The sequence below is a fragment of the Phalacrocorax aristotelis genome, chromosome W (genome assembly GCF_949628215.1).
Source record: "Phalacrocorax aristotelis chromosome W, bGulAri2.1, whole genome shotgun sequence".
NCBI classification, from domain to species: domain Eukaryota; kingdom Metazoa; phylum Chordata; class Aves; order Suliformes; family Phalacrocoracidae; genus Phalacrocorax; species Phalacrocorax aristotelis.
The window spans coordinates 31,260,002-31,284,174 of NC_134310.1; the positions used below are offsets into that span (position 1 = coordinate 31,260,002).

The window sequence follows — 24,173 nt, forward strand, 5'->3', positions numbered from 1 at the left end:
GGTCGTTAAGCGTGGTGAAGGTAAGGGGCCATCCCTCGGCCTGGAGGCTCCTGGCTCTGTCTCCAGCGGGTGCCCCGCAGGTGCGGCCGCGAGGGCTGCCCGGTGGGGAGAGTCGGGGCCCCCAGGGACCGGGGCTGTTTGTCACCCCGGGGAGCCCGTCCCAGTGCGGGAACATGTCCGAGCGGAGCCCGAGAGAGACGTGACACCGTCCTCTGGCACGCTCCTGCTCTGCCGTGGGGCAGCCGCCAGCCTGCGGACAGGGGCTGGGGGGGCTGCAGCTGTTTGGGGGGCTGCCCCACCTTTTAGATTTTAGCAGAGCTCCCCCTTTTCTGGGGGGTGTGGGAGGGGTGTGCGTGTACCTTTGTAAATGGCACTATTAAAGTAACGAGCTGCAGGTTGGAGCAGGTTCCCTTGTTTAGTGCCCTTCTTGGGGGTGAATAAAATTGGGGGAGTCCTGGGGGGGGTGTGATGATGTCATGTGGGGTGCCCCGGTGTCACTGGGGGAGCTGATAATGCGTCAGAGGAACAGGTGAGTGGGGGCATCATGTAGGGGTTCCCCCCCAAAAAGGGGGGTTGCAGCCTCAAAATGCCTGAAAATTCAGGGGGGCTATTACAAAAACCTCTTATTTTATACATATTGAAATGTAATATTAATTTATAGATGTATAAAGGGATTTTAAAATAAGAACTTATCTCTCCTATATTATATAACGGATTTCAGGATACAAAAATTCTACATCGAGATACAGGGTTTTAAAACACAAAAGTAACTCGACTGTCTATATATCTAAATTAAAAAATAAAGGAGTTTAAAATGAAGAAAAAGGATAGATGAAGGAATTCAAAGCAGAAGAAAGTCTGACTAGAGCGAGCATCTACGCTTAGTGTGTGTTACATAGTCTAAGTAGATGTGTAATCTAAATAGAGGTTATATAGAGTGAAATAAGCCGAGGTATAACTGTAAGTAGATGTCTAAATAGAGAAGTCGAAAAAGATTGAAGTGTCAAAGGGTAAGTAAGCAGATAGCTAGCCTAAATAGCTGTTTTATGTACGTGTTAATATGGAAGTCTAAACAGGTATGTGTAAATAGATATTCTGTGTAAGTGTAAATAGCCTAAATAGGTGTAAGTGTAAATATAATAGCTAAGTCTAAACAGATGTTGTATGTAAATGTAAAACAGATAGTATATATAAAATATAGATGTACTCCGTAAGGATGTGTAAGTAGACACATAGTGCAAATGTCTATGCTATGTAAGGTTTTAAAATGCAAAGAAACCACGTTGATAGAGATGTTTATAGAGAAGATTTAAAAATTAGACACACAGCCCACCCCCCAATCAACTGAAGGCACAAAAGCGCTTTCAAATGCTGCCCCTTCCCCGTTCTCCTTCTCCCATCCCGATTTGGGGCCGATTCCCCCAAATGGGGACTTTCCCCTCTGGGGCTGCGTAGGCAGCCTGGGAGCTGCTGCCAGGGCAGACACACACTCCAAAGCCCCTGAGTCTGGGTCTGCAATGGGGGGTGAAAAACCCCAAACAGGTTTGGGGGAAAGAAAACAATTCGGGGCTCTTGGGAAAGCCCACTCCTGCTGGGTTTGTGCAGTTGGAAAGGAGGGGGGTAAAAAAAGCGGGGGTGGGGGGGCGGAACCCTGCTAACCATTCTCATGCACAAAAGCAAAAAATCGCCAATTTCAATGTTGTGGAAAGGGTGAAAAAAACCCGGAAGTGAACCGTTTGGAAAAGCAATCCCAACTTTTACCTTATGGAAAAGCAAAAAAAAAAAAAACCCCAAACGGACAAAACCAAAGTAACCCGAACAACAACAAAAAAAGCCAAACCATCCAACCGGAAATCACCAAAACTAAATAAACCCACCGAAAACCCTAAACTGGGGAAAATTTGGGGTGAAACACCGGCAGTTTGAGGGGCATTGCTGGGGCTTCTCTGGAATGGATTCGCCGGAGCGGGTCAGTTATCTGGAGCGGATCATCTGCTGCAGGTTAGCCCAGGTGAGTTGCCCGTTGTGGATTATCCTGGGGGGACCCCCTGGTGTCAGTCATCCCCATGCATGTTCCCCGTGGCGTGTCTGCCCAGACATGCCCCTGTCCAGCGGTGTCCGCCTCCTCCCCCGCCCTCCCTCTGCGTGTGTCTGTGCCCTCCCAAACGCTTTCCCCTGACATGGCCCCCCCGCATGACTTTTTTTTCCCCGGTGACGTCCTCCCTCTCCCTGGCCTCCTGTTCTGTGCTCGCTGAAGCCTTGTGCTTACGCAGGATGAGCAGAGCAGGGTCCTGGCAGTGCAGAGGCGAGGCGAGGCGCTGCCAAGCCAACGAAGCCCAAGGCTCAGCAGCGCACAAGTCCTTTGCAGGTCAGCCACTGGCACCTGGTCTGCCTGGCTGCCCCGTGCCCTGACGCACAGCTGCCCCCCTCACCCCAGGCAGCCTGCCTTCGGAAGGGCAGCTGTGTTCCCCTGATTGATTTTCTTCTTTAACCCTCTAGGACCTGTTGACTTGCTGCTCTCCCTGTCACAGCCCTGATGCCGCAGGCCTACAGCAACTGATGGGGCTCACTCCGGGGGGGTGGGGGGTGGGAAAGGGGACCTTTCTCCCCAGGTCGTTTGTGCTGCTTCTCCTCCCTAGGGCGTGGGGTGGGGGTGAGTGGGGCAGGAGGGAGGACGGTAACGGCCACCTGATTTTTAAAGCAGTCGAGACGGAAGGACTAAAATGCTCGAGGCACTTTGGTGGTGGGCGGTGCGGAGGCAACGACTGACACTGCTGGGGCTGCGGGAGTGGGGAAGGTGCAGAGAAACATGAGCTCTGCGCACGCAGTAACAGTTCCGTTATCCCGGCGAACGTGACCCAGAGCCGGCGCGGGTCTTGCCCCAGAGAAGAGTGACGGACGTCGTGCCGCTGCCGCCGTGCTGTGCTACGGCAGCCGGGAATCGCGCATGCGGAGTGGCGATGGTGGACCCTGCTGACACCGTGCGGCCAAAGTGCGGTACCGCACCCGGAACAGACGCATGCGCAGTGGCGACGTTGTGTCCCTGCTCGCTGCTGCCACCGAACGACCGAGCTCTGGTACTGCAAGCGGGGCAGGCGCAGGCACACTGGCGACCTTTTCTGTGCTCGCTGCTGCCACCGAGCGACCAAACCGCGGTACTGCAGGTGGGCGGCCGCGCATGCGCAGTGGCGCCTTTTCTGCTCTGCTGCCACCGTGCGACCAAACCGCGGTACTGCAGGTGGGCAGCCGCGCATGCGCAGTGGCCACCTCTTGTTTTCTGCTCGCTGCTTCCACCGAGCGACCGAACCCCGGGACTGCAGGCGGGAGCTGCGCTACCCTGGTAGAGATTTCCACCCGCCCCTTATCCGATCGCGGCAGTCACCGGTCGATCAAAACCGGGTACTGCAGACGGGAAGCCTCCCGTTCCCGAGGGTGAAGTTTTCCTCTGGTCGCTGCTACCACCGTGCAAGCAGATGCCGGTACTGCAGCCAGGCAGTTCCGTATGCGCGGTGGCGCTTTATTTTCTGCCCCTACTTCCACCGAGCGTCCAAACCCTCGTACCGCAGGTGGGCAGCCGCGCATGCGCAGTGGCGACCTTTTAGCTCTCTGCTGCCACCGTGCGACCAAACTGCGGTACTGCAGCCAGCAGCCGTGCACGGGCTGTAGCGACATTTTGCCGCGCGCGCGCACACACACACACACACACACACCCACACCCACACCCACACCCACACACACACCCACACCCCCACCCCCACCCCCCCCCACACACCCCCACACACACACACACCCCCCGCTACCTGGTGACGGCTCCGTGGGGGCCGGAACCGTGTAGGCACAGCCCTTAGCGACAGGTGTTGACCCCTTGCGATAGCCCGGTGAGGGTGGTGCTGATACCCCTCGCCACGCTCTTAGCAACAGGCCCCACCCCCGGCGATGGGCGGGCAGACGGTCTGATGTCTGACCCACCTGGCCCCACCCACCTTTGCGACAGGCCCCGCCCCCTGGCGAGGGCCTGGTGGGGTGGGGCCGTGCTCGTGTGCTCCCCAGCATCCCCAGTTAGCAACAGGTCCCACCCCCTGGTGACAGCCTTGGGGTGTTGCTGGTGCTGCCTGGCCCCACCCTCCATAGCAACAGGCCCTGCCCTTGGTGATGGCTCCAGGGGCATTGCCAGCGTCCCTTTGGACACACCCCCTTAGCGACAGGCCCCACCCCCCGGCAACGGCCCGGGGGGCGGTGCCGGCTCTCTCCCCTTAGCGACAGGCCCCACCCCCCGGCAACGGCCCGGGGGGCGGTGCCGGCTCTCTCCCCTTAGCGACAGGCCCCACCCCCCGGCAACGGCCCGAGCCTGTGTTTGCTCCGCTCGGGGGGCTCGGTTTGGGTGTTTTCTCTCCCCCCTCCCTCCCGTGCCGGGAACTCCAGGCGGCTCTCGTCCGGCTCCCGGGGCCTTCACCCCCCGGGGGGCTCGGCCCGCCCCTTTCGCGGGGCGCTGTGGGAAGGGCGGGGGCGGGGCCCGGGGGTGGAAGAGCCCCGGCTCTGGCCCTGGGCTTCTCTGGCGTCGGTGCTCCCGTGTTCCCTCGGGCGGTCGCAGCTTTGGGGCTGTCTCAGCCCCCCGGGCAGGCGTGCTCTGGCGTTTAGAGAAGCGGAGGCGTTGCCTGAGGTAAGGATTCCAGAGCTTGGCACTCTTTGGCGGCATCTGTACTAGAAAGGTCCCTTGTGGCCTGCTTTGCTTTTTTTCTCCCAGGATGCTGTTTTGGGCGCTGAGGGGGCGGTGAGACGGGTTAGTGGTATGGGGTTCTGTTTGGGGTTTGGTTTTTGCTTTGCTGTTTTTTTTCCCCTCGTGAGATCATTTTATTGTGCTGCTGCAATTCCTGTCTTTACTGAACCCGGAACCTTGGGGGTTTTCACTAGTTGTGCCGTTCACTGTTTCAGGTGTTGCCTTGGCCTCTCAACAGCCGTGGCACAACCTGCAGCGATGCTGCCTCTCCAGGCCCCCGCAGGCCCCGCTTTCTTGTCCAGCCAGGCGGGAAAGCGTGGTTGTTGCAGAAACAGCTACGCCCTGCGACTCCTCCTCAGGTTGTTGGCTCGGCCCCAACAGCGTACAGGCTGCTGAGGTCACCGCCTCCGCGCGGGACGCAGGCGGCCCGGAGAGCTTTACCCCGCGCCATTTCCGTCCCCTCTGGGCAGCAGCGGAGCTGCCGCCGCTTCAGGCGGCCGCTTTCTCGAGGGCGAGGAGCTGGGATGACAACGGGCCGCTGCAGGCTCTGGTCAGGGTAAGAGGCTGTTCCCTGGGGAGCCGGCGCAGGGGGAGCGGAGGTACGCACGGGCACTTGTCGGTGCCCCTGGCCGGTAAAGGGAAGGTTAAATTGTTAGAGTGCAAATAAATACATATTATTTAGGGAGGAGTCGTGACTAAATTTAATCACACCTATTACTGAACAAACCAGGCAGTCATTATTCCTAATCTGTAGTTAAAAAAAATAAAGGCAGTCCTTTTTTATGCCATAAATAGAGTTGCGAGTCATTAATAGCTCAATCTAAATACAGCCGTTACTAAATCAACTGCAGGCATTAATGACTCCTGATCAGAAACAAAATAAGGAAATTTTCGAATCTAGAATGAAAATCGACCCGGAAAGCTAAATTGGGAGCGGGTAGTACTGAAATTGTAACAGGGCTGTTAGAAAGTTCAGAGGCAGCGACAGCTCCTGCTTCCAACCCAAGCAGTAAACGAAGCTTTAGGTTCTTAAATGAAGAGAAATAAAGGTGAGCTGTTAAACAGTGGCTGGGGTCAAGCGTAGCTATTAAGAAAATTTGCAGGTACGGGTGATTCCTGAGCAGAACTAACAATTCCAGAAGATTTAGATTTAAAAACTACAGAGCTAATGGAGTGCCACAACCGCCCGGATGTAACTGCAGCCGCTTTGGGGGAATGCCCCAGCCCCCCCAGCCACCGCTATTAATTACTGCCAAGGAGAGCGAAAGTGAAAGTAGAAGCAGTGCAGGTGAAGTGTGAGCAGTACGCTTTTTCCTAAGTCATCTCTTCGTGTCAGGAGAGGAAAGAAAATGGAAAGAAGATGTTTGCAGGGGGTCTGTGCTGGGTTACCTGCGCGTCTCTTCCGTGCGTCCTTGAGGAGACATTTAGCTCCTGTTGGGCGCTCGCAGGTGGAGACAGGGCGAGCTGGAGGCAGGATCGGTGCCGGCACTGATAAAGGGATGGGCAACGAGCGGAGAGAAGAGGGGGCAAGGGCTGAAAAAGGGTCACCGGTTCTGCAGGGAAGGCAGCGGGATGTGACTCGGCAACCGCTCTGACGAGCGCAGGGTCATTCGCTGCGATGAAGTCAGGGTCTGCGGCTGGCCCGGAGAGGCAGCAGAAATCCCAAACTCTTTGCAGGGGTACCGGCCAGATTAGGGCAACACCTGAACAGTAAAACCATTTAGGGGAAGCAGAGCTGGGCTGCACCGCGTGGCCAACCTCCCTCTTCTCCGTGAGTCCCAAAGGGGCAGCTCCAAGAATGTGCTGAGAATTCATCCCTTGCGCTAAAAATGAGACGTAAGTAGCACCCACCCGTGAATTTTATTTTCTCTCTCGCTCTGCGGCTCCTGCCTGCTTGTCTCTCCTCAGTGCTCACCTGCACCTGTGCTCGGATGGGGCAGCTGAGGGAAGGTGCTGCCATCTCCCCAGCCCCGGCGGACCGCCCCTCAGCTGTGTCCTCTGTCAGGGAGCGTCGTCATCTCTCCTGCCTCCCAGAGCGTGTCCTGTAGTGGCAGACGCGCGGGCTTTTCCCTGCACGCGCATACGGGAAGGGAAGGGAAGGGAAGGGAAGCACAGTGAGAGCTGGGCTTGTCAAAGAGTAATGGGGGTGGTGGGAAGCGTAGCTAGAACCGGAGAGCTACAGCGCAAAAGCGAAGCGGACGGGACACAAAAGTAAAATGGTGCACAGGAATGCTGAGGAGAGAACTCCCGCAGCACACAGGAAATCAGTGTCAGAATCTATTGTCTTCTGACTGCCAAATTAAAAATAATGGCACGCTTTGCAACGCTAAGCTCGCTCTGATCGTCTGAACTGTTTCTTTCCAACCCCCACCGCCCCCAGCACACCGCTCAGCCTCCTCAGCCTGAAATGCCTTGTTTTCCTTCTTTTTTTTTTTTTTTATGACAGGGCAACTTCTGTTCCCGAGGTGGTGCCTACGGTACAGCTATCTCTTCGAAGACAGTTTGGTTTAGGTCAGAGAATGTTGAGCCTGGACTGAATCAGCCTCTGTTTCTATTTCTGGAAATCGTCGGTCCTGTGCATCAAGCCCGGAAAAAAGGAAATATGAACCAAAGGACGTGGGGCCTGCAGGGCTAGGAAATTATTTGAGAAGAGGTTCAGTGGGGAAATGACTCTTTGTCTGTGGGGCGTCCAGGCAAGCAACCCAGCTGCTAGAAAGCGGCGCTGTCCCCAGGATGGCCTCGGCGGTCCCGTTGGAGTCGGGGCAACAAGGACAAGGCAGGGTGAAGCATCTGGCCTGCCGTGTGGAACGTGACTGTACAAAGCACGTGTGATGCACTGCAAGTTTACTTGTTTAAACTGTGAGTTAAAGAAGGTGTGCAGTTGCTTTGTAAACAGCCGACGCTCTAAAGCTACACCCATCTAATTGCTAGCTGTATTAAATCTATCGTATTGCTGTTTCTGCATTAAAAAATAAAAAAGAAAAAAACCAACACACCTATGTAAGCACTTCTAAGTACAATGGAAAAGCACTGTTTAACGCGTGGCATGTGTGGGTTGTTTTTTTGGGGTGGGAGGGTGGGGTGTATGACAAAAACCTGCGAGAGACACACGCACATATGCACATGTCATGTTTAGCGCTCACCTAAACCCAAAAAAGAAAATCCACTCTTTATTTTGCAGCATTGGCATTAGCTTCCAGCGCACAGCCTGAGCGCGCACCTCTGCTCTCACCGTCTGCTCCCTCTTCAACCGTGTGTGGCTGTCATCAGCTTGCACAGGCTTTCCTCGTGCAAGTTTCCGCGACAGCTTACGAGAAGGCAGGGAAACCAACCCAGCAAGACGCGTAGTGCCTTCCTCTATGGGCTCCGTCCAGCCTTTGTTAAAATGAGCAGAAAAGAAATCTGCTGCTGCCTTTACCCTGACTGACTCTTACAGAGAGCATCTGACTTGACCCGCAGCAAAGCGATGCCCCAGGCAGCAGCACGTATTGGCGCGGACCGCGGTTTCACCCACCTGTTTTACTGCGCCGGTCCTTTCCCACGGCCGATGCCGCAGATGTGGCGCGCCCCACCCCCAAACCTCTTTACGAGGGTTCCCTGGGCTCTGCAAGTCGCCTGCTGGACGTGTTGCTGATTCAGGCACGGGCAAAGTCAGCTTCTTCGCTGGCCTCGGGCCAGGGCAGCCACGTACTCGAGGGAAACTCAGAATATCTCCAGCGAGATCTCACCGGGAGGCTGGGACCTCGTCAGTAGGGGAGAAAGCCAAGCGACTGACACTGGAAGGGAGCTCTTTGCTAGGCTGTAGATCGTAAAGTTAACAAAGAAAACAAACCTGCCTTTTTAAAAATGCCCTCTTTTGAGTCTGCCACATTTGATACGGATTTTTTAAATTGCAGGGTATATCTCCTACAGGCCTCATGCAAAGGGAAGTGAGTACCTCTGGCTCTCAGGACAAGGGGGTCCCTCAGGAGCCCAGGTGCTCACGCCAGCCGGCATCTGGCACAGCACAGGGCAGGAGCTTTGGCAGTAGTACGTGAGCTGAGAATGAGAGTTAGGCAGCACTGCGCGCTTCTCCTGTGAGCCGCCGAGGCTCGCGCGCTGTACCTTCCACAAATAAAAGGCCAGAAGAGTCAGCATTTCTGCTAGTTCCAGCCTCATCCGTACCCTCGTCGGTGTAGCTGTAAGCAAGCGTCCCGTAGCGACTGGGAGCGTGGCAGCTGGGCTTCCTGCGCTGCCTTAGGTTGTGCCCTTGGAGAGACCCTTCTCCGAGCCCCGGGCTGGGTGGGCTGCGGTGCCGTTCAACGCTGAATAGGCACGAAGGCCTGTAAACAAAATGTATTTATATCGCACCCATACCCGGCAGCCAACCGCCGCTTTATTTACGTATTCTGCACCTCCTGCTGACGCTTTTAAACTTAGCCGATATTGCCGCAGTTTTCTCTGACGGGGCAGGGGGCTGCCACGCAGCAGGGGGAGTTTCTGGGTGCCTCCCACGGACACAGACGTCCTCAGCTGGGTAGGGACAGGGTGAGAGCTGGAACAACTCTGCTGACATGTAAGGGCCGTCCCAGGGCAAGGCTCCTCGGTCTGGGGGCTGAAAGGCGAGCCGCGCTGGGTGGTTGGTGTGGGAGTTGTGGAGCAAGTAGGGGGAAAAAAAAACAACAAGAAAAAACCATCCAAATGTTTCACAGCAGGTAGAAAGCTAGGCAGAAAGCAAACTGAATGCTGTAAAGACAAAAGCCGAAAGCCGGCTATGGACTGTACAAAAAGAGTCAGTGCCACGGAAGGAGGTTATTTCTTCAACTGACCATAGGAGGCTTTTTGTGAGAAAACACAACACCTTTCTGCTACGGCGCGGCACCGCAGCAGTAATGGGCCAGAGCGTGCGAGCGCCTTTGGCAGGATCGGTAACGGCCGGGGCACGGCCGACCGGCCAGCCCACCTTCCGCACAAGGAAAACACCATTCCCCTGGAACGCCACGCAGACCCAGGACGGGTAAGGCGGAGGCCGAGCCCAGGCGCCCCCATTGCCAAGGACCACCTTGGCCTTGCAGCGTCTCACGCTTCGGGGTGTTTTGCAGGCCGTGGCTAAGCTCAGGCCCCCTGCTAGTGGCTGCCCCCGGTCGCCCGGCGCCGGTCGGGCCCCAGCCCCCAGCGCGGTGCGACGCGGGGCAGTGACCCAGCAGGGCGGCCCCCCGGGCCCCAGCCCCCCCCCCCCGCCTGCGGCCAGGCCCCGCGGCCGCCGGCCCCTTCCTCCTCTGCCCGCTCCCGTCGCAGACGGCTCGGTATGTGTCACGAGCGGCAGCCCCGTTCAGCAGCTCTCGGAGGGCGCGCGGCTGTGCCCGGCCGTGACCGGGGCCCGCAGGGGTTTCCCGCTCGCCCCGAGAAGGCGCTGGCCCCGAGCCGGCGCGTCCCGCCCCGCCCGGCCCTCGGCGCCCTCGCGAGCTGAGCGCGGCCCGGCCAGCAGGGGGCGCTGGCGCTCACCGGCTGGGCGCGGGGGGCGGTCCGGCGCGGGGGCGGGGCCGGTGGGGGCCGGTCCTTCCGGCCGCCCTTTAAGGGCCGCCCCGCGGGGCTCGGGCTTCCGGTGGCGCGTGCGCGGCGCGGCGGAGCGGGGCCGGGAGCGGTGCGTGTGGCGGCCGGGTCGCGAGGCGTCCCTGTGCGGTGCCGGGGCCCCTCTGCGGCCCGGCGTGGGAAGCCCGCGGCCGGCGGAGCCTGCTGGGAGCTGGGCGGGGAGCGCCGCGGCGGTCCGGCCGCCGGCAGCCATCCCCTGCGGTGGCCGGCAGCCCCTCGGGACGCCTGGAGGCCTGGCGGTGGCCGAGCCTCGCCTGCGGCAGCCGCCTGAGAGAGCAGCGCGGCCGTGTCCGGGGGCCGGAGAGCGCTGGTGGGTGAGTTCGGGCAGCGGGTGGGTCTCCGTGTGAGGTGAGGCCTGGCGCGGGCCGGGGGGTATCTCCGTGCGGGTCGGGCCGGGGGCGGGGCGGGGCGGGGGCCGGGCCCCGCAGAGAAGCCCCGGTCGGGCATCGTTCGCTTTTCCACAATGTAGGGCTCTCCCCGGTTATTTTTTGTGTACTGTGTTTTGGGTCACCTGAAACCCTTTGGCCGGTTACGTTTGGTGCGGGGAGATGGCAGGTCTGGAGCCTGAAAGATCTCTGGTGGGGGGTGGGGGAGGTATTTCTTGCCTTAAAACTCTGAGCCCACCTCGTGTGTCATGTCGTGAGTCTCGTGACTGTGGCAAATGGCTGAGTCGGGCGTTTTCTGATAACTAACTTCTGAACGTGTGCGTGTGTAGGCACGGGGAGATTTGTGCAGTGTGACGGAGCCCCTTGTGCTTCTGTGCTAATGTCTACCTGTTCTAGACCTCCAGAGTTGGAAAGCCTTTGTTTAGTGCCTAGTTGTGCCTGCGTAACAAATGTTTTAGCTGCTGATGGGTTATACCTCTGCTGCGAACTTCTTGCTGGGTGGCTTGATTGTTTCTGGTTGTCCGTGTAAATCTAGGCAGCTATTTTCTGCCCGGTGGTGAAGCCTATCGCTTTGGATAACAAAGGGCAGGAGTGCAATAAAGAAAAAGGTGATTTGTCTGCTGCAGCTCCTTGGAAACAATTCGTTCCTTATTTTCTGCCCTTGGGCAGGCGTTGTGCTTTCCAGATAATGCAGCCTCTCCTGTGCCTGTCCACGCCGTGCATTTTGTCCTGCCCTTGCTTGAAAAGGCTCTCCTTGCCTTCCTCCCCTCTGCTGCAGTTGCCTTAATCTCTCGCTGCTGCTGCTGCTGCTGCTGGAAGAGGGATAAAGGGAGTGTTGTCGATCGGGTTGTTAAAAGCTTTTTCGCGGGCTGTAACGCGCGGGAAAGGGGGGCCGGGGGGGAGGATCAGTTTGCGGGGAAAATGGGAAACCAGCATCACCTTCCCCTCCTACGGCGCAGCCCGGCCGCACGGCTCCCCGGGGATGCCCCTGCCCGCGGGTGTACCGTGTGTGCGCCCCCCGCGTGGGGCGGGGGACGACGACACCCCCCCACACACCGTCGGCGGCACTGGGGCAACCCCTGCCCCAGGGCTCCGCGCTCGTACCCGGCTCTCCCCGCTCCGGCACGGCACGGGGCTGGACGCACCGAGGAGACCCCGGGGCAGCTTCTCGCGTCCGGGCGAGAACAGGGCCCGGCCCCGAGCAGCAGAGCGGGCACCGCCGGTAGCTCGGAGGAGCGGGGCCGGCTCGGCTCGAGGCGTCAGAGCGAAAAGGGACGAGAACCGTCCCGGAGCGTCCGGGGGTTGGGGGGGTCGGCGGATGGTCCGGTGGCCGGGTTCGGCTCCGTGCCGGGCCGTGGGGCAGCCGGAGCCGCGCCGGGGGGCAGGTGAGGAGCCGCATGGCCGGGCGCGCTGTGGGTCGGCGGGTTTGGGCTGTGGGGTCTCCCGGTCCGCGGAGCCCCCGGGGGGGCGGCGGGGTGCGGGCAGCAGCGGCCCCGGGCCGAGCGCTGTCGTGGGTCGGTGGTTGGGTTTTGGGGCCGAGCCCGTGCCCGTCCCCGGGGAGTAGGGGCAGCCCCACCCGGCTCTCGACTGCTCCTCGTCGGGGTCGGGCGGCGGCGGCGGCGACCCCGGCGGGGGCTCCTGCGGTGCCGGGCGGGTCCCCCCTTGCCCGCGAGGCAGGCAGGGACCCCGGCTGCTGCCGCCGCGGTTTGCTGGAGGCGGGCTGGGCCCGGCCCCCTGTGGGGTTGGGGTGCGGGCCCGGCGCTGCCGGGGAAACGAGGCCTGCGAGAGCAGGAAGAAAGCGCTGCCGGGCCGGTGCTGGGCTGCCCCGCCGGGGTGCGGGGCCGGGCCCGCGCAGTTCAGTTCCCAAGGCCTCCCCGACAGTGCCCGCGTGGGCCGTGGGGGTGCAGGGCTGCGGGGTGGCTGCGCTCTCCGCGGCCCTGAGCGTTGCCCGTGGGGACTGCGGAGGGGGCCGGGACGCAGCCAGGTTCAGCTGGTTTGGTCCCTGAGCGTGGAGAGCACAGCTCTTCTGTTCCTGGGCCTTGAGAGCAGGCTCCTGTGGCTGACGCCGGGGCCCTGAAACAGATCGAGTCGTGCGTTTTGAGGGCCTGAGCGAGGGGACTAAGTGGTGTGGTTTTGGGCTGAGGAGCAGAGGTCAAGTGCTGCGCTTTTGGGACTTGAGAACAGGCTCAGCAGCTGGGCTTTTTGGCTCAGAACCGGTCCCAAAGTGAGCTGGTTTGGGGGCCAAAAGCAGAAGCCGGTTTGGCTGCTTGTGGGGGTGGCGTGGGGGCATCGGGTGCTGCAGGGGAAAGCAAGGGTTGGGCAGGGTACGAGGACCCTCCCCGGAGGTGGGGGTCCGGTCACATCGGACCCCGAAGTTCGGGAGGCCGGCATGCACCAGAGCGAACTCGCCACCTGAGGCGGGTCTCTGGAGGAAGGGTGCTTTTTGGATCCAGCGCAGCGCACCCTCTTTGGGTCCAGCTCTTCATTCTGCGCTGCTTAGAAGAGTTATTAACCAATTAATTAAACATACAAACTAAGTCACAACAGCTCTATCGGCTCCATCGTGGTTTGGAGCTCTGAATCGGTTTCATTTGGTGTCTAACACATTTTTTCCCCGAGGAGAGGCTACGTTTCAAGTTAATTAGTTTTCTCACAAGTGTGTCAGTCGATAAAATTGAGTTACGATTATTAAAACCACAAAGGTGACAGGAGTCTCACGGATCGGGTCTATTTCTGAAAATGTATTCATCCCATGCAAATGTCATCGGGATACAGATCATCTGCACTTCATGCTCTGACAAGACAAGATGCTGAGACAGGGATGAGCTCCAAAAGGACTGCTGAAAAGAAAAAAAAAAAACCAAAAAACGCACTCCACGAAGTCATGGGGTTTTTTTGTTTGCATTTGGGGGGGGCGGGGTGGCTTTAACAAAAGAGTGCAGTGTTGGCCGGCAGCAGCCTGCAGAGCACTTTTGCTGCCTGATCTCTCCTGTTCTTCTCTTCCACTCCTCTTTCAGGGCTGTAATTGTCATTTGGATAGTTTTAGAAGAGCAGTTAAGTTCCTCGCCTGTGTCTCAATGTGCTGGTAATACCAGGAAGGTGAATGCTTGAACCGGTCGGGCGGGTGGGAATAACTTGGCTGCAGGTAGAACTTCTGAGGGAAGACCAGCAAAACCAGGAAGCAAATAGCAAGTTCCCAAAAAATGTGCGGGTGTCAAACACATACAAGTGTTATTGCCGAATGTTTTGTTTTTGGCAATATGTTCCAAATGCCTATTTTTGGTAAACATAACTTTTCAGGAGATTCAGGGTTGTGTGTGGCAAAACATGTCCCTCTGTTTTTGTGTCCTGCTGCACAAACGGCCGGCGGCAGGGCTCTCGTTCCCCGCTCTCGCTATTGCCACAGCAGGGCTGCGATATTTAGACCTAAGGGATGGGTTTAGGAATGGAAGGAGAGAGAACGCCTGTGTTCTGTAAGGGCTATGAATGCTGACCCTTTGCCTCCGTCTGCCGCTTTTCCTGTGCGGGTGATGAAGCCGTTTTACTTTCCTCTGTTGTTCCTGGTCTAAGTAGTTGCAAGGCTGTCGACGCTGTGGGTGTGCAATTTGTGTTGCTGTGTTTCTGTGGAGTCCTAGCTACGGCTCGCTTCTAGTGTGGCCAAGCGTCAAGGTAGGGCTTTCAGCTTAAAGCTTCAGAAGCGCTGCGTGCCGAGATGGGTGTAGGTGAAACTGCTGTTGCGCCTGCAGCTGTGCTCGCAGGGATGCTGGGTGGCTCTGCATCAAACCGGCGAGGTGCGCGTGGACCTCCGTCGGGCTGCGCCCTGGGTGCGCGAGCGTGCCGTGTTTTTGCTGTTCCGGCTTGTATGTGCGAGGGCTTAACGTTTGATTTAATGCATTTCCTTTAACGGCAGGCTGTAGTTGGGCTCTAGATGGTATTCCTACGTGGGCGCAGGAGCTGTGGAATGGTTAAGCTGTTGCTGTGCCTCCAGGTGACTTGTTCAGTAACACTGTTTTTCCAGGTGCAGATGGATGAGTCGTGCAGGGCAACGGAGGAGAGCCCAGGGGAGCGCTGTAAGAAGGTGAGTCTGTGTGTAGTACTGGAGGGAAGATGTGACTGATGGCTATAGGGCTCCATTATGGGTTTTACTCTTTTTTTTTTTTTTTTGTGATCCGAGGGTGCTAAGCGATGAGCCGAGCGTGATGTGGGCCCTGGAGGTGAGTCAGGCAAGGTGACCGGTGCTTGGTGGGCTGGAGTAGGTGTTCTTTTTCAGGTTATTCAGGGTTTTTTCTCCTTCTCTTCACTTTCCCATCCCAATTTGGGGCCGATTCCCTCAAACGGGGACTTCCCCCTGTGGGGCTGCTTATGCAGCCTGGGAGCTGCTGCCTGGGCACAAAAATACCTCAAACCCCTTGACTCTGGGCCTGCAATGAGGGGTGAAAATACAGGAAGAATTCTGGTGGAAAGAAAACAACTTGGGGCTTCTGGGAAAGCCAACTCCAGCTGGATTTGTGCGGCTGGAAAGGAAAAAAAAAAGGGGGTGGGGGGAAGGAACAACAACCTAAAAGCACCCACCAACCATTCTCATGCACAAAACCGAAAGTGAAAATGACCATTTTTTGTAGGGCAAAAGCACAAAAAATCCCCACAGAACTCAGTAGTTTGGAAAAGCAACCCCAATTATTACATTATGTAAAGAAGGCGGGGGAAAAAAAAAGAAAACCAAACCAAAACCCGATCACAACCCTGATGCCACATGCCTACAAGCAGTTCCTGGGGCTTATTCTGCGGGGGTGGGAACCCAACCTTGTTCCCCAGGTTTGCTGTGCTGCTTCTCCTCCCTCGAGACACTTTGCTGTTTGGTGCAGAGGCAATGAATGGCGCTGCTGGGGCTGCGAGGGGGAAAGGTGCAGAGGAATAGAAGCTCTGTGGATGCAGCCAAGTTACGGTTTCTGGATGGTATTAATCGAGAAGAGTAATTCAGATAATGCTGCTGCCCAGCGACCAGAATTGGGTACTGAGCCCGGGAGCCGCGCACGCGCGGTGGCGTCCCTGTGATCCCCATTGCTCTCTCCGCAGGTAACAGCCCTGCGATGCTGCAGTGCCTGCGAGGTGATGCCGCCGTGCTCGTTGCTGCTTCCTGGTAAGGAAAGGCCTCCTCCGCTCCTGCTGCAGCGTGGTGGTGTGTCGGACACGATTCCCTGTGTCGGGTGAGGCCTAGGGCTGCCGGCGAGGTGAGCGAGCGCCTTTGGTGGGTGCAGGGGTGTCTCCTTGTGTGCCTGCACTACTGGGGCTGGTGGGATGGGAAGCTTCAAACGACCCGCCGAGGCAGGCTTCTGGTATGCTAAAGGCGAGCGGGTGAGGGCAGCCCTAGGAGTTACCTGGGAGCTGATAGAAGGGAAGAGGGAAAGGAGGAGGAGGATGATGACCTTTTCCCCCTGCAGCTTCTGGGTGCAGAAGATGGCCGACTCCCCAGCTCACCAGAGCTCCCCCTCAGCCTCCCCTGGCCCCCCTTGTCCCATGCGCCTGCACCCAGCTCCAGCACGGGCGAGCTAGGCTACGTGCCTAGGAAGCCTCATCTGGTAAGAGCTGTAAGACACCCACGTATTCTCGTCAGGTGGAGGACGGCCTAGAGTCTGGAGCTGCAGAAGAAGCAGGGAGGAGAGGAGGGGAAAGAAGCATCTGAATGGCTAAATTGTGCCAGCAGCGCTGAGAGCGAGAGTCGCGGTGAGTCCTGGGCCACTGGGGCCCCGTTGCCTCTCTTGTGCGTCCTGGGCCCTCCCTGTCTCTCCCCCGGCCCCCTCTCTTTCCTTACCTGCTGCAAAATTTACTTTTTTGCGCCCCCCCCCCCCCCCCCGCACCTTCTCTCTCCATCTCGCTCTGAGTGTCTCCCTGCCTCCCCGTCTTTTCAGTCCTCCCTCTCTCTGTCCTGTAGCCTGTGGCTCCTTTTTCTTTCTCCGCCTCTCTCTGCCTGGCTCTGGCTCCGTTTTTTTTTTTTTATTCCTCCTGCTCTGTCCTGTAGCCTGTCGGTGTTTTGTTGTTCTCTGGCTCTCTTGATCTGACTCCCTGTGTTACCGAAAAACGCGTTAAAATCGGAAACGACTCCTCAACACCAATTTAGTATTAAAGAGCAGGCATTCTTTATTCGCGGCGCCGGATGCACGGGGGATCGCTCCTCCTGGCGTGCGTACCTCACGTACCTTTCCCGTACAATTTATAGATGAAAATTTCACATACTCATACATAGTCATTATTGTCTTGTCTAGTGATAGGGAACGAGCAAGTTTGTACCCATGTCAGTCACTGCGCAGGCTCGGTTGTCCTCCCAGTACAGTGCGGGGAACGGGGACGTACAGTGCGGGGAACGGGGACGTACCAGGATCTACTGGGTTGTACTGGGAGGGAACTGGGACGTACTGGGAGGCTCTACAATGTCCTGGGATGTCCTGGGATGTAGTGTGGAGGAACTAGGATGTACAGGCTTGTACTGGGTTGTACCGGGTGGAACTGGCAGGAATTTGGGATGTACCAGGATGTACTGGGATGTACTGGGAGGTAACTGTTATGTACTGGGAAGGAACTGGTAGGGAACTGGGATGTACTGGTATGTACTGGGAGGGAAGTGTTATGTACTGAGGGGAACTGTGAAGTACTGGGATGTGCTGGGAGGGAACTGTGAAGTACTGGGATGTACGGGGAGGGCACTGGAATGTACTGGGATGTACGGGGAGGGCACTGGAATGTACTGGGATGTACGGGGAGGGCACTGGAATGTACTGGGATGTACGGGGAGGGCACTGGAATGTACTGGGATGTACTGGGAGGGAACTGGGATGTACTGGGAGGCACTACAATGTGCGGGGATGCCCTGGGATGTACTGTGGAGGAACAAGGATGTACAGGCTTGTACTGGGTTGTACCGGGTGGAACTGGCAGGGATTTGGGATGTACCAGGATCTACTGGGATGTACTGGGAGGTAACTGTTATGTACTGGGAAGGAACAGGGAGGGAACTGGGATGTACTTAGAGGGAACTGGGATGTACTGGGAGGGAACTGGGACGTACTGTGAGGACACTGGGATGTACTGGTATGTACTGGGAGGGAAGTGTTATGTACTGAGGGGAACTGGGACGTACTGGGATGTACTGGGAGGGAACTGTGAAGTACTGGGATGTACTGGGAGTGAACTGGGAGGGAACTGGTATGTAGTAGGATGTACTGGGAGGGAACTGGTATGTCCTGGGAGGGAACTGGGATGTACTGGGATGTAGTGGGAGGGAACTGGGAGGGAACTGGTATGTACTGGGAGGGAACTGGTATGTACTGGGAGGGAACTGGGGTGTAGTGGGACATACTGGGAGGGAACTGGGATGTACTGGGACATACTGGCAGGGAACTGGGATGTACTGGGAGGGGATTGGGACGGACTGGGAGGGAACTGGGATGTACTGGGCTGCACTGGTAGGGAACTGGGATGTACTGGGAGGAAACTGGAATGTCCCAGTTGACACCCACTTCCCTCCCAGTTTCCTCCCAGTATATCCCAGTTTCCTCCCAGTATATCCCAGTTTCCTCCCAGTACATCCCAGTAAATCCCAGTTTGCTCCCAGTACATCGCAGTACATTCCAGTTCTGTTCCTGTACATCCCAATACATCCCCGTTCCATGCCAGTACATCCCAGTTTCCTACCAGTTCATCCCCGTACACCCCAATTCCCTCCCGGTTCACTACCACTTCTTTCCCAGTGCCTCCCAATACATCCCATTTCCGTCCCATTACATCCCAGTACATCCCAGTTCCCTGCCAGTATGTCCCAGTATCTACAGTATGTCCTAGTATCTACTAGGATGTACTGGGATGTACTGGGAGGTAACTGTTGTGTACTGGGAGTGAACTGGGAGGGAACTGTGAAGTACTGGGATGTACTTAGAGGGAACTGGGATGTACTGGGAGGGAACTGGGATGTACTGGGAGGCACTACAATGTGCGGGGATGCCCTGGGATGTACCGTGGAGGAACTAGGATGTACAGGCTTGTGCTGGGTTGTACCGGGTGGAACTGGCAGGGATTTGGGATGTACCAGGATCTACTGGGATGTACTGGGATGTACTGGGAGGTAACTGTTATGTACTGGGAAGGAACTGGTAGGGAACTGGGATGTACTGGTAGGGAACTGGGATGTACTGGTAGGGAACTGGGATGTACTGGTAGGGAACTGGGATGTACTGGTAGGGAACTGGGATGTACTGGTAGGGAACTGGGATGTACTGGGAGGGAACTGGGATGTACTGGTAGGGAACTGGGATGTACTGGGAGGGAACTGGGACGTACTGTGAGGACACTGGGATGTACTGTTATGTACTGGGAGGGAAGTGTTATGTACTGAGGGGAACTGGGACGTACTGGGATGTGCTGGGAGGGAACTGTGAAGTACTGGGATGTACTTAGAGGGAACTGGGATGTACTGGGAGGGAACTGTGAAGTACTGGGATGTACTGGGATGGAACTGGGATGGAACTGGGAGGGAACTGGTATGTAGTAGGATGTACTGGGTGGGGACTGGGATGTACCAGGATGTACTGGGATGTACTGGGAGGGAACTGGGATGTACTGGGATGTACTGGGAGGGAACTGGGATGTACTGGGAGGGAACTGGGATGTACTGGGACATACTGGCAGGGAACTGGGATGTACTGAGAGGGAATCGGGATGTAATGGGAGGGAACTGGGATGTATTGGGAGGGAAGTGTTATGTACCAAGGGGGAACTGGGACGTACTGGGATGTAGTGGGAGTGAACTGTGAAGTACTGGGATGTACTTAGAGGGAACTGGGATGTACTGGGAGGGAACTTTGAAGTACTGGGATGTACTTAGAGGAAACTGGGAGGCAACTGGCATGTACTGGGATGTACTGGAATGGAACTGGGAGTGAACTGTGTGTGAACTGTGAGGGAACTGGGATGTACTGTGAGGGAACTGGGATGTACTGGGACGGACTGGGACGGACTGGGAAGGAACTGGGACGGACTGGGAGGGATCTGGGATGTACTGGGCTGCACTGGTAGGGAACTGGGATGTACTGGGAGGGAACTGGGATGTACTGGGCGTCGCTGGGAGGGAGCTGGGATGTACTGGCATCCATACTGTGTGGCATGTTGGTCATTACTGGGACGCACTGGTCTATACGCGCGGGCTGATATCTGACCCCTCTGGCCCCACCCACCTTTGCGACAGGCCCCGCCCCCTGGCGAGGGCCTGGTGGGGTGGGGCCGTGCTCGTGTGCTCCCCAGCATCCCCAGTTAGCAACAGGTCCCACCCCCTGGTGACAGCCTGGGGGTGTTGCTGGTGCTGCCTGGCCCCACCCTCCATAGCAACAGGCCCTGCCCTTGGTGATGGCTCCAGGGGCATTGCCAGCGTCCCTTTGGACACACCCCCTTAGTGACAGGCCCCACCCCCCGGCAACGGCCCGGGGGTCGGTGCCGGCTCTCTCCCCTTAGCGACAGGCCCCACCCCCCGGCAACGGCCCGGGGGGCGGTGCCGGCTCTCTCCCCTTAGCGACAGGCCCCGCCCCCCGGCAACAGCCCGAGCCTGTGTTTGCTCCGCCCGGGGGGCTCGGTTTGGGTGTTTTCTCTCCCCCCTCCCTCCCGTGCCGGGAACTCCAGGCGGCTCTCGTCCGGCTCCCGGGGCCTTCACCCCCCGGGGGGCTCGGCCCGCCCCTTTCGCGGGGCGCTGTGGGAAGGGCGGGGGCGGGGCCCGGGGGTGGAAGAGCCCCGGCTCTGGCCCTGGGCTTCTCTGGCGTCGGTGCTCCCGTGTTCCCTCGGGCGGTCGCAGCTTTGGGGCTGTCTCAGCCCCCCGGGCAGGCGTGCTCTGGCGTTTAGAGAAGCGGAGGCGTTGCCTGAGGTAAGGATTCCAGAGCTTGGCACTCTTTGGCGGCATCTGTACTAGAAAGGTCCCTTGTGGCCTGCTTTGCTTTTTTTCTCCCAGGATGCTGTTTTGGGCGCTGAGGGGGCGGTGAGACGGGTTAGTGGTATGGGGTTCTGTTTGGGGTTTGGTTTTTGCTTTGCTGTTTTTTTTCCCCTCGTGAGATCATTTTATTGTGCTGCTGCAATTCCTGTCTTTACTGAACCCGGAACCTTGGGGGTTTTCACTAGTTGTGCCGTTCACTGTTTCAGGTGTTGCCTTGGCCTCTCAACAGCCGTGGCACAACCTGCAGCGATGCTGCCTCTCCAGGCCCCCGCAGGCCCCGCTTTCTTGTCCAGCCAGGCGGGAAAGCGTGGTTGTTGCAGAAACAGCTACGCCCTGCGACTCCTCCTCAGGTTGTTGGCTCGGCCCCAACAGCGTACAGGCTGCTGAGGTCACCGCCTCCGCGCGGGACGCAGGCGGCCCGGAGAGCTTTACCCCGCGCCATTTCCGTCCCCTCTGGGCAGCAGCGGAGCTGCCGCCGCTTCAGGCGGCCGCTTTCTCGAGGGCGAGGAGCTGGGACGACAATGGGCCGCTGCAGGCTCTGGTCAGGGTAAGAGGCTGTTCCCTGGGGAGCCGGCGCAGGGGGAGCGGAGGTACGCACGGGCACTTGTCGGTGCCCCTGGCCGGTAAAGGGAAGGTTAAATTGTTAGAGTGCAAATAAATACATATTATTTAGGGAGGAGTCGTGACTAAATTTAATCATACCTATTACTGAACAAACCAGGCAGTCATTATTCCTAATCTGTAGTTAAAAAAAATAAAGGCAGTCCTTTTTTATGCCATAAATAGAGTTGCGAGTCATTAATAGCTCAATCTAAATACAGCCGTTACTAAATCAACTGCAGGCATTAATGACTCCTGATCAGAAACAAAATAAGGAAATTTTCGAATCTAGAATGAAAATCGACCCGGAAAGCTAAATTGGGAGCGGGTAGTACTGAAATTGTAACAGGGCTGTTAGAAAGTTCAGAGGCAGCGACAGCTCCTGCTTCCAACCCAAGCAGTAAACGAAGCTTTAGGTTCTTAAATGAAGAGAAATAAAGGTGAGCTGTTAAACAGTGGCTGGGGTCAAGCGTAGCTATTAAGAAAATTTGCAGGTACGGGTGATTCCTGAGCAGAACTAACAATTCCAGAAGATTTAGATTTAAAAACTACAGAGCTAATGGAGTGCCACAACCGCCCGGATGTAACTGCAGCCGCTTTGGGGGAATGCCCCAGCCCCCCCAGCCACCGCTATTAATTACTGCCAAGGAGAGCGAAAGTGAAAGTAGAAGCAGTGCAGGTGAAGTGTGAGCAGTACGCTTTTTCCTAAGTCATCTCTTCGTGTCAGGAGAGGAAAGAAAATGGAAAGAAGATGTTTGCAGGGGGTCTGTGCTGGGTTACCTGCGCGTCTCTTCCGTGCGTCCTTGAGGAGACATTTAGCTCCTGTTGGGCGCTCGCAGGTGGAGACAGGGCGAGCTGGAGGCAGGATCGGTGCCGGCACTGATAAAGGGATGGGCAACGAGCGGAGAGAAGAGGGGGCAAGGGCTGAAAAAGGGTCACCGGTTCTGCAGGGAAGGCAGCGGGATGTGACTCGGCAACCGCTCTGACGAGCGCAGGGTCATTCGCTGCGATGAAGTCAGGGTCTGCGGCTGGCCCGGAGAGGCAGCAGAAATCCCAAACTCTTTGCAGGGGTACCGGCCAGATTAGGGCAACACCTGAACAGTAAAACCATTTAGGGGAAGCAGAGCTGGGCTGCACCGCGTGGCCAACCTCCCTCTTCTCCGTGAGTCCCAAAGGGGCAGCTCCAAGAATGTGCTGAGAATTCATCCCTTGCGCTAAAAATGAGACGCAAGTAGCACCCACCCGTGAATTTTATTTTCTCTCTCGCTCTGCGGCTCCTGCCTGCTTGTCTCTCCTCAGTGCTCACCTGCACCCGTGCTCGGATGGGGCAGCTGAGGGAAGGTGCTGCCATCTCCCCAGCCCCGGCGGACCGCCCCTCAGCTGTGTCCTCTGTCAGGGAGCGTCGTCATCTCTCCTGCCTCCCAGAGCGTGTCCTGTAGTGGCAGACGCGCGGGCTTTTCCCTGCACGCGCATACGGGAAGGGAAGGGAAGGGAAGGGAAGCACAGTGAGAGCTGGGCTTGTCAAAGAGTAATGGGGGTGGTGGGAAGCGTAGCTAGAACTGGAGAGCTACAGCGCAAAAGCGAAGCGGACGGGACACAAAAGTAAAATGGTGCACAGGAATGCTGAGGAGAGAACTCCCGCAGCACACAGGAAATCAGTGTCAGAATCTATTGTCTTCTGACTGCCAAATTAAAAATAATGGCATGCTTTGCAACGCTAAGCTCGCTCTAATCGTCTGAACTGTTTCTTTCCAACCCCCACCGCCCCCAGCACACCGCTCAGCCTCCTCAGCCTGAAATGCCTTGTTTTCCTTCTTTTTTTTTTTTTTTATGACAGGGCAACTTCTGTTCCCGAGGTGGTGCCTACGGTACAGCTATCTCTTCGAAGACAGTTTGGTTTAGGTCAGAGAATGTTGAGCCTGGACTGAATCAGCCTCTGTTTCTATTTCTGGAAATCGTCGGTCCTGTGCATCAAGCCCGGAAAAAAGGAAATATGAACCAAAGGACGTGGGGCCTGCAGGGCTAGGAAATTATTTGAGAAGAGGTTCAGTGGGGAAATGACTCTTTGTCTGTGGGGCGTCCAGGCAAGCAACCCAGCTGCTAGAAAGCGGCGCTGTCCCCAGGATGGCCTCGGCGGTCCCGTTGGAGTCGGGGCAACAAGGACAAGGCAGGGTGAAGCATCTGGCCTGCCGTGTGGAACGTGACTGTACAAAGCACGTGTGATGCACTGCAAGTTTACTTGTTTAAACTGTGAGTTAAAGAAGGTGTGCAGTTGCTTTGTAAACAGCCGACGCTCTAAAGCTACACCCATCTAATTGCTAGCTGTATTAAATCTATCGTATTGCTGTTTCTGCATTAAAAAATAAAAAAGAAAAAAACCAACACACCTATGTAAGCACTTCTAAGTACAACGGAAAACCACTGTTTAACGCGTGGCATGTGTGGGTTGTTTTTTTGGGGTGGGAGGGTGGGGTGTATGACAAAAACCTGCGAGAGACACACGCACATACGCACATGTCATGTTTAGCGCTCACCTAAACCCAAAAAAGAAAATCCACTCTTTATTTTGCAGCATTAGCATTAGCTTCCAGCGCACAGCCTGAGCGCGCACCTCTGCTCTCACCGTCTGCTCCCTCTTCAACCGTGTGTGGCTGTCATCAGCTTGCACAGGCTTTGCTCGTGCAAGTTTCCGCGACAGCTTACGAGAAGGCAGGGAAACCAACCCAGCAAGACGCGTAGTGCCTTCCTCTATGGGCTCCGTCCAGCCTTTGTTAAAATGAGCAGAAAAGAAATCTGCTGCTGCCTTTACCCTGACTGACTCTTACAGAGAGCATCTGACTTGACCCGCAGCAAAGCGATGCCCCAGGCAGCAGCACGTATTGGCACGGACCGCGGTTTCACCCACCTGTTTTACTGCGCCGGTCCTTTCCCA

General features: G+C 57.0%; 2 long non-coding RNA genes across 3 annotated transcripts; both read left to right on the plus strand.

Annotated features, from left to right (window-relative positions):
- Positions 1-4,074: 4,074 nt before the first annotated feature.
- On the plus strand, positions 4,075-7,716 carry LOC142049421 (uncharacterized). Its single transcript, XR_012657713.1, has 3 exons — positions 4,075-4,660; positions 4,933-6,553; positions 7,164-7,716. It is a non-coding gene; the product is annotated as an uncharacterized LOC142049421 (long non-coding RNA).
- An 8,608-nt stretch (positions 7,717-16,324) lies between these two features.
- Positions 16,325-23,679, plus strand: LOC142049570 (uncharacterized). 2 transcript variants are annotated; one of them, XR_012657759.1, is made up of 3 exons: positions 16,325-16,398; positions 20,848-21,231; positions 23,079-23,679. It is a non-coding gene; the product is annotated as an uncharacterized LOC142049570 (long non-coding RNA). The 2 variants fall into 2 exon arrangements; XR_012657758.1 differs by lacking the exon at positions 16,325-16,398 and adding an exon at positions 19,852-20,575.
- The last annotated feature ends 494 nt before the right edge of the window (positions 23,680-24,173 follow it).